Consider the following 14,974-nt stretch of genomic DNA (forward strand, 5'->3'; position numbering starts at 1 on the left):
AGATATCACAAACTTTATTACCTATTACTTGCTCATACTCAACTCCTTTTCTTGGAAACGGGATGGGTGGTTTGTATGGTGCCACCACTGGCTTTACATACTCGAGTGGTGGTGGTGTTGTAACTTCTTCATTGTTACTCACATCGAAAACCTTCCCATCTTCTGGAGCTGGTTTTTCAGAATTTGTTGACACCATATTAACATTCTCATTCCGAGGATTTACTTCAGTATTACTCGGTAGCTTTCCTTGTTCCCTCTCACTCATCATGCTAGCAAGAGTACCTACGTGTTTTTCTAGATTCAAAATGAAAGCTTGTTGAGTTCTTAGTGACTGATCAAACCTCTCATTTGTTTGGGTTTGAGATGTTATAAATTGTGTTTGAGATTTCATTAGCTTTGCCATCATTTCTTCCAGATTTGGCTTTTTCTCTTCAGTTTGTTGTGGTGGTTTATACAAGCTAGGTCTTTGTTGATTGAAAGTGTTGTTTTGAGTTGGTTGGTTATTCGGACTTTGTTGGTATACAAGTTATTATTGGGTCCATTTGGATTGTAAAGAATGTTTTGATTTCGATTGAAGTTTGGCCTTGGCGGTTAATAATTATTTTGATAATTATTTTCCGGCCTTTGGTTCATGTAGAAAACATTCTCACGTTGTTCCATCGTTTGCTCAATGTAACAATCTTTCATTAAATGTGGTCCACCGCATTGCTCACAACTGATTCGTATTGCATGAATATCTTTATTCATCTTTTTCATTCGTCTCTCGAAAGCATCTATTTTTGCGAAAACGGAATCAAAGTCATGGCTAGAATCGGCTCTAGCTGCTTTAGATGATCTAACGATATCTTTTTCTTGGTGCCACTCATGTGAGTGGGAGACAGTGTTATCAATAATTTTGTGAGCTTCGGTTGCGATTTTCTTCATAATAGAACCACCAGCTGCTATGTCGATGTCTTTTCGTGTAGTAATGTCGCATCCTTGGTAGAATATTTGTACTATTTGATAAGTGTCTAAACCATGTTGAGGACATCCTCTCAACAACTTTTCAAATCTTGTCCACGCTTCATATAGAGTTTCATTTGGCTTTTGCGTGAACGTAACAATTTCTCCTTGAAGTCTTACGGCTTTAGATTCCGGAAAGAATTGTTTAAGAAAATTTTCAACTAAGACATCCCATGTGTCAATCGCCCCTTCAGGTAATGATTCTAACCAATCTTTGGCTTCTCCCTTTAAAGTCCAGGGAAACAACATGAGATAGATCTGTTCATCCTCAATTTCTCCGATTTAAATAGAGTACAGATCCTATTAAAGGTTCGAAGATGTTCGTTTAGATCTTCCTTCAGCGTACCACTATATTGGTATTGATTAGTTACCATGTGTAGGATTTGTCCTTTGATTTCATAATCTGACGCATTAACGTCTGGCTTAATAATGGCGTGACCTTGGCCAGTGCGTGTGGATCTCATTCGATCTTCCATACTTAGAGGTTCAGTTACTTTCATAATTGAATTTGTTGAATACGAATCACTGGAGGATTCTGATTTAACGGTTTGTGGTTCAGGAGGAATGATTAGTGGTTCTGGATCTTGGAACTGTCCTTGAATATCCTCCGGGTTTTCAGTTGTGAAGTCGAGTTCAAAAAATAGATTATCGGAAATTTGAATTGGAGTACTTGGTCGACTTGATGACGATTCTAAAGAAAAATCAACGGCGACAATATTGGCTAGATGTCTTGATCGAGTTACAGGTGGTGAACGTATGAAAGGTGGTGAACGTTTTGCCCGGTGCATTCACTGAATATCCTATTAGTTATAAAAGATAAAAATTATATAAGTTATCAAATTAATAGACTTTTCTGATTTTGCCCACGTTTCGAACAGCCAATAGATGCATCAGGTAGCCAGGACCCTTTAAATCGGAAGCCCACAACTCGCCACTAACAAATCCAACTATTACTACGAACTAGAAAATTTTAGATGTCTATCAATTTAACAGCTTAAAATAATTTTTCGTCGAAATTTTGAAATTAAAATCTATGTCCTAAAAACTAGAGCGTCGAGAAATAAGAAAGAAAAAGAGTGAATCGAAAAACGTCGAAAAATAAAAGGTCGAAAAATAAAAATAAGAAAGAAAAAAGTCGAAACTTAAAAGTCTAAAAACTAAAAATTAAAAAGTTGCGCCTAAGGTATTAAAGCTTAAAAGGAATTCTATATCCAAAATGGCAATAACTTAAAAGGCACTAAAATCTATTTAAAACTAGAGCGATAAGTGACGTCGTAAAATTCTAAAGCGCCTAAGTCTTAATCTAAAGAAAAAGCACTTAAGGGATTTTACGGCAAAGCCTAAAAGTCTAGAAATATAAAATAACTACGGCAAAATACTAAGTTTAAAACTAATTACGAACAATAAATATTACGAATTACGAATTAAATGTTTAAAATATACAAATTATAAAAAGAGACAAAATAATGATAAAATTACTTATTTTTATAAAAATATTATTATTATATTATTATTTTATAAAATATTAATTTATATAGTTAATAATAATTATTAAACTTAATAAAACTAATTAAAACTAAAAATAAACCTAAATTACTAATAATATTTTAATTAAACCCTAAAAATTAAATAATAATAATAAATTTAAAACCCTAGCTGCGTAATAAATGCCTCTGATTTGGCCTGTCAGAACAGCTCATGCGATCGCATGAGTTTAAACCTTCGGGATCATGCGGTCGCATGGCCCAATATATCAGAAACAATTCGGAAGCCCAATTTGGTTCGGCCCGTTTTAATTATATATATATATATATATATATATATATATATATATATATATATATATATTTTCTGATTTTAATTTTTATAAAATAATAGATAGTTAAATTTTATAAAATAAAAATAACCTTGTATTTTAAATACTTAAAATAAAAATACTTTTATAAACAAAATCTTAAAAATATAACTTTTTATATTTTTTATTTTTTCTAATTTATATATTTAAATTTATAACTTATATAAAATTATAATTTTTTTTTAGAAAAATAGCGTTTTGCTTCAGCGATCCCCGACAGCGGCGCCAAAAATACTTGATGTTATGCGATGTATATACGAAATGGTTATTATTTTTATTGCAAAATACTATTAAATACGATACAATTTTACACAAGTTATTTATTTATTTATATAGTGGATATACCTAAACCTTGCTACAACACTTATAGGCAGTGTACATAATCGTACAGTAGTGTAGTTTTTAGTAAGTCCGGTTCGTTCCGCAGGGATCTAGCCAAGTTTAACGCTATATTTTAAACTATATTTGTATATATATATATATATATATATATATATATATATATATATATATATATATATATATATATATATATATATATATAAGTAATATTATTATTATTATAAAAGGGGGTTTTTACCGTTTAATGACCGGTTTGTCAATTTTATGTCTTTAGTCGCAGTTAAAACCTAATGTAAAATATTAAAAATAAATATAACTTAATTTAAAGCGTAAAGTAAATGACAATAATTAAAGTGCGATAATTTAAAATGCGATAAATAAAATGACGATAAATAAAATTGCGATAAATAAAATGACAGTAAATAAAATTGCGATGAGATATAAAATAAAGGAATTATGCTTATTTAAACTTCTGTAATCATGATGTTTGACGTTTTGATTTTAATTAATTGTTGTCCGGGTTAATTGTCCTTTGTCCTGGTTTATTTGATACCTATCTGGTTTTTGTCCATAATAGTCCATCGGTCATAATTATAAAATGTTCGTCAAATTAACCTTATTCCCGAAGTCAAATATTCCAACTAATTACGGATTCGAACTGTAACAAGGTTTTTACTTTGTTAACAATTACACCAATTATCCTTGTATGTAATCCACCCCTGTTTTAATGAGATATGAATATTAGTTTACCCACTTGATCAGAATGAATAATCAATTACCCAACCCGAATAATTTATTAAATGATAGTAAAAGATGTCGTATAAACGTCACTAAATAGAACATACATAATCATTTTAATAATTATTAGATTAACTAATTTGAAGATAGGTTCGACAGATTCTAACGAGTTTTCATTCGATTAGACAATACCCCATATCTATTAATAGTCAATAGTCCAATTATCCACAAGTGTCGGTCTTTTGTCCAAACCTTAATTATGGTACAAAATCCAATAACCCCGTCTTAATATTTTAGTCTAACATCACGATTACTTTGGCTCAAATAAGCATAATAATAACTTAGTTACGATACATTAATTTAAAAAGGAAGAACATAGCTTACAGTGGTGATTAATTGCGTAGCGTTACACGGACAGAGTTCAGACTTACAAAACCTTAAAACATTTCTTACAATAACCCAATTATTATTAAACTTAATTTAAACTTTAAATTATATATATATATATATATATATATATATATATATATATATATATATATATATATATATATATATATATATATATATATATATATATATATATATATTTCTTACAGAGAAAGGAAGAGAAAATGATATGTTAACTCATCCGAAAAATGCTGATTTTATAGGACCTGGCCACCAATTCCATGTCATGCAATCGCATAGGAATAAGGCTGCCAGGCCATGCAATCGCATGGCCAGCTGGATCCAGCCCAATCACTCTGTTTTCTAGTTTTTTCAACGTTTTATTAATATATAATACAATATATATATATATATAAAATTTTAAGAATTATTTATATATTATATTATATTTATGTGCATAGTTGACTTGTAATTTTAGCTCCGTTTCGTCGCGCGTTGATAGTTGGTTCATGTCCCGGTTCCGGATTTTCGAACGTCCTTTCGTACTCGGAGATATCTTGTACTTTGCATTTCGCGGCTTGCACTCTTGTAATTTTTAGACGTTTCTCATCATTAAATTGAACCACTTGAATTATATCTTGTACATTTGAGCTTTTTGGTCATTTGCGTCTTCAAATCGTCGTTTTCTTCTTTTGTCTTCGCACTTATTTATTTAATCGAATATTACATAAAAATAGAACAATTAAAACTAAAAGCTTTACATATTGGAAGGATATTGTGCCTAAATATATGTTCATTTGGAGCACTATCAAGGTTTATTAGGATTATAGTGATGGTATTTGATCTTTTTTTCTACTTTAGGATTCTGTAATCGGTTTCTTACGAAAGCTTGTTCCTTGGAGACACCGATATGTGCCACTTTTCATCGAAGAAAGAACTTTTCTTGTTGTCCCAGACATAAACTATTTTCATAATTGGTCTATTTGAATCCGGTTAATGAGGAGTGTTGGGGTGAGTACTAGTGTTCCTGCAAGTAAAGGATCAGCCGAGCTCAATCACCATAAATGGAAGGAGATGAAGGAAGTGAGAGATGCAGGTGCATTCAATGGTCAAAAGCTGTCCGAGGAAGATGATTCAAGGATTAATGAAGATGTTAATAGTTGTAGGCGTATAGAGTTGGCTGTGAAAGATATTTATTGTTCACATTTCATTGTTTTGCAGGGTAGGTATGTTGATTTAAAGCCATGTATCAGTCCCCTGCCCGAGGACAGATCGGGTGCAAATATTACCACGTGGCCCGCAAGATTGCATAATCTACCCGAGAGGCTCAAAAGCATAAACATTGATGCTTTTGTATCAAGAAAGGATCTGTTTAAAGCAGAATCAAAATACTGGAAAGAAATAATCGATAGTTATGTGCGCTCTTTACACTGGAAAAAGTTCAAACTTAGAAATGTAATGGACATGAGAGTCGGTTTCGGAGGGTATTATTTTCTTCAATCATGACATCATTCGTTTCTTTCTTTTCATCTCGAAGATTAATTAACCAGTGCCTTGATTATTGGCAGATTTGCAGCAGCTTTGATTGATAATCAATTAGATTGTTGGGTTGTGAATGTTGTTCCTGTTAGTGGTCCAAACACGTTACCCATTATTTATGATCGTGGACTCTTGGGAGTTATGCATGATTGGTACGAACTGTTTATTGATTGTTGTATCCATTCGTGCTTATATATATACAACTTGATCATTATATATGATTAGAACCGTTTGAATGATTTACCATTGTTAACAGGTGTGAACCATTTGACACGTACCCAAGAACCTATGATCTCTTGCATGCGGCAGGTCTTTTCTCAGTTGAGCAAAAAGGGTATTAATTGTTTTAAAGGATCAGGGTATATTGGTGGTGTTACAAAGCTGTTTCTTAAGCCATATTCGTATATGTCTTCAGTTATTTTTCTTTTAACTTCATTTTATTAATACCTTGTGTTCTGTTTTGTAATGCATCAGATGTAGCCTTACAAGCATTATGCTTGAGATGAACAGAATTTTAAGACCTGGTCGGCGTGTGTACATTCACGATTCAATTCAATTTTGGTGATGGATGAACTTCAAGAGATTGGAAAGGCTGTACGTTGGCATGTAGCGGTGCGCGATACAGCTGAGGGGCCTCATGCAAGTTATAGAGTCCTTATTTGTGATAAGCGTCTCAAGTAATACATTTGGTACACCTTCTTTTTAACCCTGTGTAGTTTGATTTGATAGCTATTTCTAACCCTGCCTTTGTTATTGCCTCGCACTAATAAAAAATGTAATTTTATTCTTTTAGCCCCTCCCTTTTGTTTTTACAGTCCTACAGTTACATATCTCTTGTGTTTTTACAGTCCTACACTACAGTCACAGTGTAAGTTAATTTTTTTATTATACTTTTGGACTTCGTCTTAATTAATTTTTTTTTGGGCATTAATGTATCGTGTTTTCATCAGTCGAGCGGCAGTGAGAGTGAGAGTGGTATACATGCCCATAAACCTACAAATGTGAGAAGCAATGAAGTCTTTGATGATGACAGTGATGAAGATGCTGACATTAGCATAGACCTGACCACAAAGGATGGTAGTGAGTAGTGACAATGGAAGCGGCACTCAGGTATAAATAAACTAGAGATGAATATAATCATGAGGATTACTAGTATTTATATCTTTCGATACATGTATACATAACGATTCAATCACTAGTGTATTATTTTCATATCTGAATTTGGATCTAGGCGTGAATACTGTAAAGTTTGACCACTGATATATTTATGATTATACAGAGTTCTTGGTCAAGAAGGGCAACGAAAGCGCAAAGTATTCACGTGACTAATTAATGGGGCCCCCTGAGAGTACTTGTGCCCAGGGTATCCATGTAAGTCCAGATATAGCTGGCACAGAAAAGCATGGTGAAGAGGATGATAAAATAGGAAATACATCAATACTTATCCATATAAACACAGTGTGTTACATATTCTTATTGTTGTGTGTAAATGCATCTATTATGTATTTTGTAGATGCAGTTGAAATGGGGAAAGATCTGGAGATAGGAATTTCTAGAAATTCAGATAAAAACATGGATCTAAAGTTAAAAGAATCAGGGGTACCAAGGACCGTATCTGCTAATAATGTTATGATTGCCAAAGCAAATAGTAACAGATCACCTTCACTTGACCTCAGTTTGAAGTGATCACGAGACGTTGAGGATTCTGATACGAGTACCCATAAGCGAAATGTGCTAACACAATCGGGCCTTTCAGCTTGAAACATAAAGTTGTGGATATACAAGGAGACTCTTCAAAGACACTGAAAGCTTTATAAGTTGTGCTAGGACATTTAAGGAAGTTTTTGATTGATCGGAGCGTTCTTCCCCTGTTTGAAATGACTGTAAGTTATTCTTATTTTAAGATTTTTAAAAACAAGATGAATGATAACTTTGTGAGTGATGAATGATATAAAATGAGGTGATGAGTGATAAAAATGAGGTGATGAATGATAAATTTTTTCTGATGAATGATAAATTTTTTCTGATGAATGATAAAATTTTTTAATCATTCATCACCTAGTTTTTCTCATTCATCTTGTTTTTTTTATCATTCGTCTTCTTATTTTTATCATTCATTACCTCATTTTTATCATTAATCACTTTCTTTTTATCATTCAACTTGTTTTTCATCATTCATTACCTCATTTTTATCATTCATCATCTCCTATTTATCATTCATTATATCTTTTTTATCATTCATCTTGTGTTTAATCATTCATCACCTACTTTTTATTATTCATCTTGTTTTTTTATCATTCATCACCTCTTTTTTGTCATTCATTTTGTTTTTTTTATCATTCTTCACCTCATTTTTTTTGCAAATATTTTATCATTCATTATATCCTTTTTTTTATCATTTATTAAATCTCTTTTTATCATTCATCACCTAATTTTCAATTTTTATCATTCATCACCTTCTTTTTTTTAATCATTTACTGCCTCATTTTTATCATTAACCACCTCCTTTTTATCATTCATCTTTTATCATTCATCAAGTTATTTTATCATTCTTCGCTTATCATTCATCAGCTATCTTTATCATTCATCGGGTGTTTTTATCATTCATCGGATATTTTTATCATTCATCGGGTACTTTTTATCATTCATCACGTTCTTTTATCATTCATCGTTTATCATTCATTAGCTACTTTTATCATTTATTTGGTATTTTTATCAATTATCGGGTATTTTGATGAATGATAAATGCTTGATGAATGATAACCGTATTCTGATAAAATATAAGTGTTTTTTATATGAATGACAACAATTAGATAAATGATAATTGTTTGATAATTGAGCATTTGGTCTAGTGGTATGATTCTCGCTTTCGGTGCGGGAGGTCCCGAGTTCGATTCTCGGAATGCCCTATTCTTTTTTATAAAACTAATCATATTATATCAACTATTTGAAATTCACTACTTTTGTAACTCTATTAAAATGTTTGATGAAATAAAATATTTTAATGCAAGATAATCATTTTGTGATGAATGGTTATTGTTTTCTTATGAATGATAACCGATTTTTAAAAAATGATAACTATTTGATGAAAAATAATTTAGATGAATGATAATTTGTTCTAATGAATGATAAATGTTTGATGAATGATAATTGTCTAATGAAATGATAACTATTTGATGAATGATAATTGTTTTCCGATGAATATTAAATGTTTTTCGATGAATTATAATTTTTTTGATGTATGATAAATATTTTTCGATGAATGATAAATATTTTTCAATGAATGATAAATGTTTGATGAGTGATAAATATTTTTCAATGAATGATAATTGTTTTTTGATGAATGATAATTGTTTTTTGGTGAATGATAAATGTTTTTCTGATGGTTGGTTGTGGTTAGGGTGGTTCGTGGCGGTGGTTGGTTGTCACAGTTGCTGCTCGTGGTTGGTGGAAATGGTTGGTGGTGGTGGTTGGTAGTGGTGGTGGTGTTGGTGATGGTAGTGGTGGTTGGTGGGTGGTGGTGGTTGGTGGTGGTGTTGGTGGGTGGTGCGTGGTTGGTGATGGCAGTGGTTGTGGGTGGCGGTGGTTGGTGGTGTTGATTAATGGTGGTGGGTGGTGGGTGGTGGTGGTGGTGGTGGGTGATGGTGGTGGTGGCAGTAGTGGTGGGAGGTGGTGGTTGGTGGTTAGTGGTGGTGGGTGGTGGTGGGTGGTTGTTGGTGGTGGTGATGGTGATGGTGGTGGTTGGTGGTGGTGGCGAGTGGCAGGTGGTGGTGATGGGTGGTGGTGGGTGGTGGGTGGAGGTGGGTGGTGGGTGGTGGCGGTAGTGGTAGCGGTGGAGGTTGGTGGTGGTGGTGGTCGTGCTGGGTGGCGGTGGTTGGTGGTGTTGATTGATGGTGGGTGGTGGTGGTGGTGGCAGTAGTGGTGGTGGTGGTGGTGGCAGTAGTGGTGGTGGTGGTGGTTGGTGGTTAGTGGTGGCGGTAGGTGGTTGTCGGTGGTGGTTGGTGGTGGTGGTAGTGGTTGGTGGCGGGTGGTTAGGCGAGTGGCGGGAAGTGGTTGGTGGTAGCGAGTGGTGGCGGTTGGTGGTGGCGATGGTGGTGGTGGTTGGTGGGTGGTGGTGGTGGTGGGTGGTGGTAGGTGGTGGGCGGTGGTGGTAGTGGTGGTGGCGGTGGTGGGAGGTGGTAGTTGGTGGTGGTGTGTGACGACCCGGAAATTTCCGACCAAATTTAAACTTAATCTTTATATAATTCCGACTTGATAAGCAATGAATTTTAATAAATCTTGAACCTCCGAAAAGAGTTTTACACAAACTTTTGGTCACCCTTTTATTCCGACGATTCACGAACGTCATAACTTGATTTAATTGTTTAATTATTGTGTATATATATGAATTTATATATATTTAACTTGAAAATATGATAATTAAATATCTCATTAAGTATATTAACAAAGTATTATATATATATTTTCATACTACTAATTTAAAGAGTTTTCAAACAATATATATATTACTATTTAAACGACGTAATTAACTTATGTTAAAATGTATTTACATATAATGTATTACGAGTGTAAATACATCCTTACAAGTATTGAATACACTTTATAATATACCAATACATATAAAGGATAGCTATACTCGTATTTCCGTTCAATTTCCTCAAAGAATTCTACTCGCATTCATACGGTATTTTTACCCGTATTATACACAGCTTCTAGAAGTATTTACTATTGGTATATACCAATAGAAATCTGCAATTATTTGTGTAATATGTCATCCATGACCTAATCAATTTAATATGTCATGCATGACTTAATACAATTTAACTTATCTTAGATATTTTCACTAAAAGCCAAAATTATAAGCTTATAAATAAGGACCATTTTAACTCATTTTTACTCCACATTTTCTTAAACTAAAAACACACACTTGAATGCTCTCATATCATACTTTAATCTCAGCAACTTTCCTCTTCATAATCAAGGTAAAATACTTCTCAAAATCTTTGTTCAATTCCTTGTATAGTTGCTATCTTATTATGCTTATAAAACTTGTAAAAACTAGAACTTGCTTTGGTGAACACCAAGCTTGTTTGAAAAACTAATCTAATCTTTCTAACTTAACTCTAATAACACTTATTTATATGTATTATGATGTTATATTAAGTTAATATAAGAACTTATAACTTGTACATATGAAGAACACCTTGAAACTTAACATATATCCTTTAATATCCATTCGGTAAAAAACGAGCTGTTTTGGGTTGGGAATTAAAAACCTATCTTAGACTTTGAGTTCGAGGCTGAGACTTTGGAAATATGTTAATATATGTAAATAAGACTTCCAGTATTTTTTTCATGATTTTAGACAAAGTGGAAGTATTTTATCAAAAATCATATATTGGGTGGATGTCAGGATTTTTCCAAATCTGTCCACCGACACAAAAAGAGGGTAAAGCTCTAAAAATTACTACTTGGGATGAAATTTTCGAATTGGTTTTGTAAAATTTACTTCTTAATGAATCCATAGCAATTTGATTCAGTTTAAATGGAGTTGTAATGAATATTTGGCGAGCAAAACAAAATCTGCTAAAATTAAGGTTGTATGGACGGAATTTATATTATAAAAACTATATTAACCATATCCTTGTTAATTTTTCCTATATCCTATATATATTTGGACATGTTATCAGTAGTATAACATAATATTATAATCTTGGTTAATTCTGTGATTGTATATATGTATAATAATATTCTTGGTACGTCCTAACACAATAAGTATACAATACGTTTTGATAAATCCTAAGACAATACGTACACAATACGTCTTAGTTAATTCTAAGACAATACGTATACAATACGTCTCTGGGTTGATGCAAAAACAATACGTATACAATACGTCGTGGGGTAATTCTAAGATTATATATATATATACCGATTATTGGACTGTTGGACTTTTCGGACTATTTTGGACTACTAACGAAGGACTACTAACAATGGACTACTAACATAAAATGTTAAAAATTATTATATAAGTATTCTATGAACTTGCTTTATTTTATTCATACGTCGTATTATTATCTGAATCGTTATTATTGTTATAGGTTCGTGAATCCAAGGACGACGGTCATATTTTTAATAAGTTGAAAACTTATTACTAATATACTTTTACTACTGTGAGTATATAGTCCCATTTTTAAACTCTACAAATATTTTGGGATGAGAATACATGCATTTTATGTTTTACGTCATAGACACAAGTACTTAAAATATATTCTACGTTGAGTTGTACCACTTTGCATATCTTCCCTAATAGCTTGGTAACTAATATTTACATGTTGTAAGAACATGTATACGCGAATCCTATTGATAGATCTATTGAGTTTGACAACCCCAATCGGGCTAGTCTCTCTAGTATCGTAAACGGTTGCATAGTACTTCGTTTTTACTACACTTGGTACAGTGTAGGGAGATTTCATAATAAAGGGAATATGCCACATTAATGGTTAAGTATGGTTACCGAAGCGCTCAACAACTTATAGAATACTTTTATACACTTGCGAGTGTACATATATTTATAACTATGAAATCTTGTGGTCTATATTTATATCGATGATAAACCTATATATCTCACCAACCTTTGTGCTGACTGTTTATGCATGTTTATTCTCAGGTCCTTAAGAAAGTCTTCCGCTGTTGCATTATCTGAGCAAGCTGTGCATGGAGTCTCATACTTTTATTTAAATAAAGTGTTGCATTCAATAAAACCTTTGTCATGTATTATATTCGACTGTAACGTCACATGTGTAGTATTTGGAAACCGATGTATTTTGGGGATTATTTCTTAAATAATCGCCCACTTGTTTAAAACATGCATTATGTATAATAATGATGTGCTTTTTATGAAACGAATGCAATATTTTCTAAAACGTATCATATAGAGGTCAAATACCTCGCAATGGGACCAATGAATAACGTACCACGTTTATAGTAATATGGATGAGTCGTTTCAGTTGGTATCAGAGCAGTAGTCTTAGCGAACCAGGTCTTGCATTAGTGTGTCTAACTGATAGTTGTTACGATGCATTAGTGAGTATGGACTTCGACCTTATCTGCATATTAAAAGTTTTGCTTATCATTCTTGTCGGAAATTACCTGTTTATCATCTTAAGTCTAGACGCGTCTTACTGTAATTATTGGATAGGTAGTGTATAGACACATATTCATATCTTATCATATCTTTCACGGTAGATTTTTCCTGACATCTTCCGTATATTCCTTTGTAACTTATGGGATTTTGGTATTAAATATACATATGTAAATTATGTATTAAGAATATCAATCTAAGTCCTAAATCTTTTTCATATCAACAATCATTCCTCTGAACGTGTAAGGCGGATTCTTCACAAAGCTCGAGTTCATCGGATTCTAAAAGCTATTCCGATATGGAATTTCATTTACGTTCCGAGAGCAGTCTAACCGTAATGAACCAACAAATTAGTCATCACCTCTTCTTGATGAATTGGGGGTTCGTGGACGAATTAATCAATTTAGACAATAAGAAGGCGATCTGTTTCAAGAATTTAATTCGCCTCTCGGTGGAGAACATGAGGCACTTACCGGCGAACGCGTTCGTAACACCATTTTCTCTCTTCTTTCCAGGATATGCCGCAACGAGTATAATATTACTAATATTATTGAGGCTATCTGACCTTTACTCCGTATCTTGCATGGTGAATTATTTAGTAAAAAAAAAAAATTTACTGTCATGAAAAGCAAAACTTCATTAGCAAGTGCATCCTACATCATTTCATTCCCTTTATAAAGCTCTTGACCTCTCTTTTTATTCAAGATACTTTAAACATCTTCTTTCACAATACAAAACAAAACAAATTCTCATCATCTATACTCACATCAAACCACTACCAGCACCAGCAGCAGCAGTACCAACAACATCACAAGCCTCAACATCGTAACCCGTATTACGAGCATCAACATCATACGCACAGCAGGCACTGAGGGATACCAACAATAATGAGTGATGAAGTATTAATTCATTATTTCTTTTACGTTGAAGAAATATTCCGCGGCGATTATGTAATCTCTAAGGTTTTAGGGATTATTCATTTCTAGTTCCAACCGTAAACCAAATGAGATTAATATAATATTAACTCATTAAATCCATATTACATCTGAAGAAAATATACATACATATATTTTCATAAAGACTGTAATAAAAATTCTTTTGTACAAAATATTACTTGTGAAATTTTATTTTAACGGGTTGGTAATACCCGAGAAATACTTAAGTTCACATTAATATGTTACACTGTACATTTTCAATGATGTTTCGACAATCGTTAATTATACTCTTTCCTTTCATAACAATATACATCATTTCACAAAATTCAAGACAACCATTTTCCATACCAATTCAATTACATATTCTGATTTTGATAGATCAAAATCCAAGTCAAGATTTAAGAAGTGTCATCAATCTTAAATTCCTACATCCTTCAAAATCATACTTTAAATTCAAACTATACTAGAACATCACTTTCATTCACAGAACTCATAAAGATATTCGTATCATTCAAGATTCATGACGAATTCATTATACGGATATTGACGATGACAACCTGCGTCTAAACCGTTCAAAATTCTTGAAAACATCTCAACTAAGGAACAATCGAGAGAATGAACCAATCACATGATACATACAAAGAATATATGCATTTAGATATGCATTTGGAGGACACTTGAACCTAAGCAAAGGCTCAACACATATCCGTGTCAGATCCTTTAGCATTATTATTACCCAAAATAACTTTACAATCCCTTTTCAAAATAGCGAATTTTGTCACAGCTCCAAAAAGACAACTTCGAGTTTTCATCCGGAGTAGCCTTATTATAACCTTGATATATACGTTGTCTTTTTGCCATCGTTGCCAGAGAACCTTTTATATTCCACCACATTAGTAGTAAGCTTACCAGCAACTTTATTGCTCTTTGACTTAAATCTCTCTGAAAGATCACTATAAAACCTTGTCATGTACCCATCTATGTCTTGTAACAATAATTGTCATACCAAACCTCAGGAAGCATTAATAA

At 32.8% G+C, this 14,974-nt stretch overlaps 1 non-coding gene across 1 annotated transcript; it reads left to right on the top strand.

Moving 5' to 3' along the window:
* Positions 1 to 1,012: 1,012 nt before the first annotated feature.
* Positions 1,013 to 1,119, top strand: LOC139861001 (small nucleolar RNA R71). The gene has a single exon (XR_011763623.1). It is a non-coding gene; the product is annotated as a small nucleolar RNA R71 (small nucleolar RNA).
* Positions 1,120 to 14,974: the final 13,855 nt, after the last annotated feature.

This window comes from Rutidosis leptorrhynchoides, chromosome 7, assembly GCF_046630445.1.
Source record: "Rutidosis leptorrhynchoides isolate AG116_Rl617_1_P2 chromosome 7, CSIRO_AGI_Rlap_v1, whole genome shotgun sequence".
Lineage (NCBI taxonomy): Eukaryota > Viridiplantae > Streptophyta > Magnoliopsida > Asterales > Asteraceae > Rutidosis > Rutidosis leptorrhynchoides.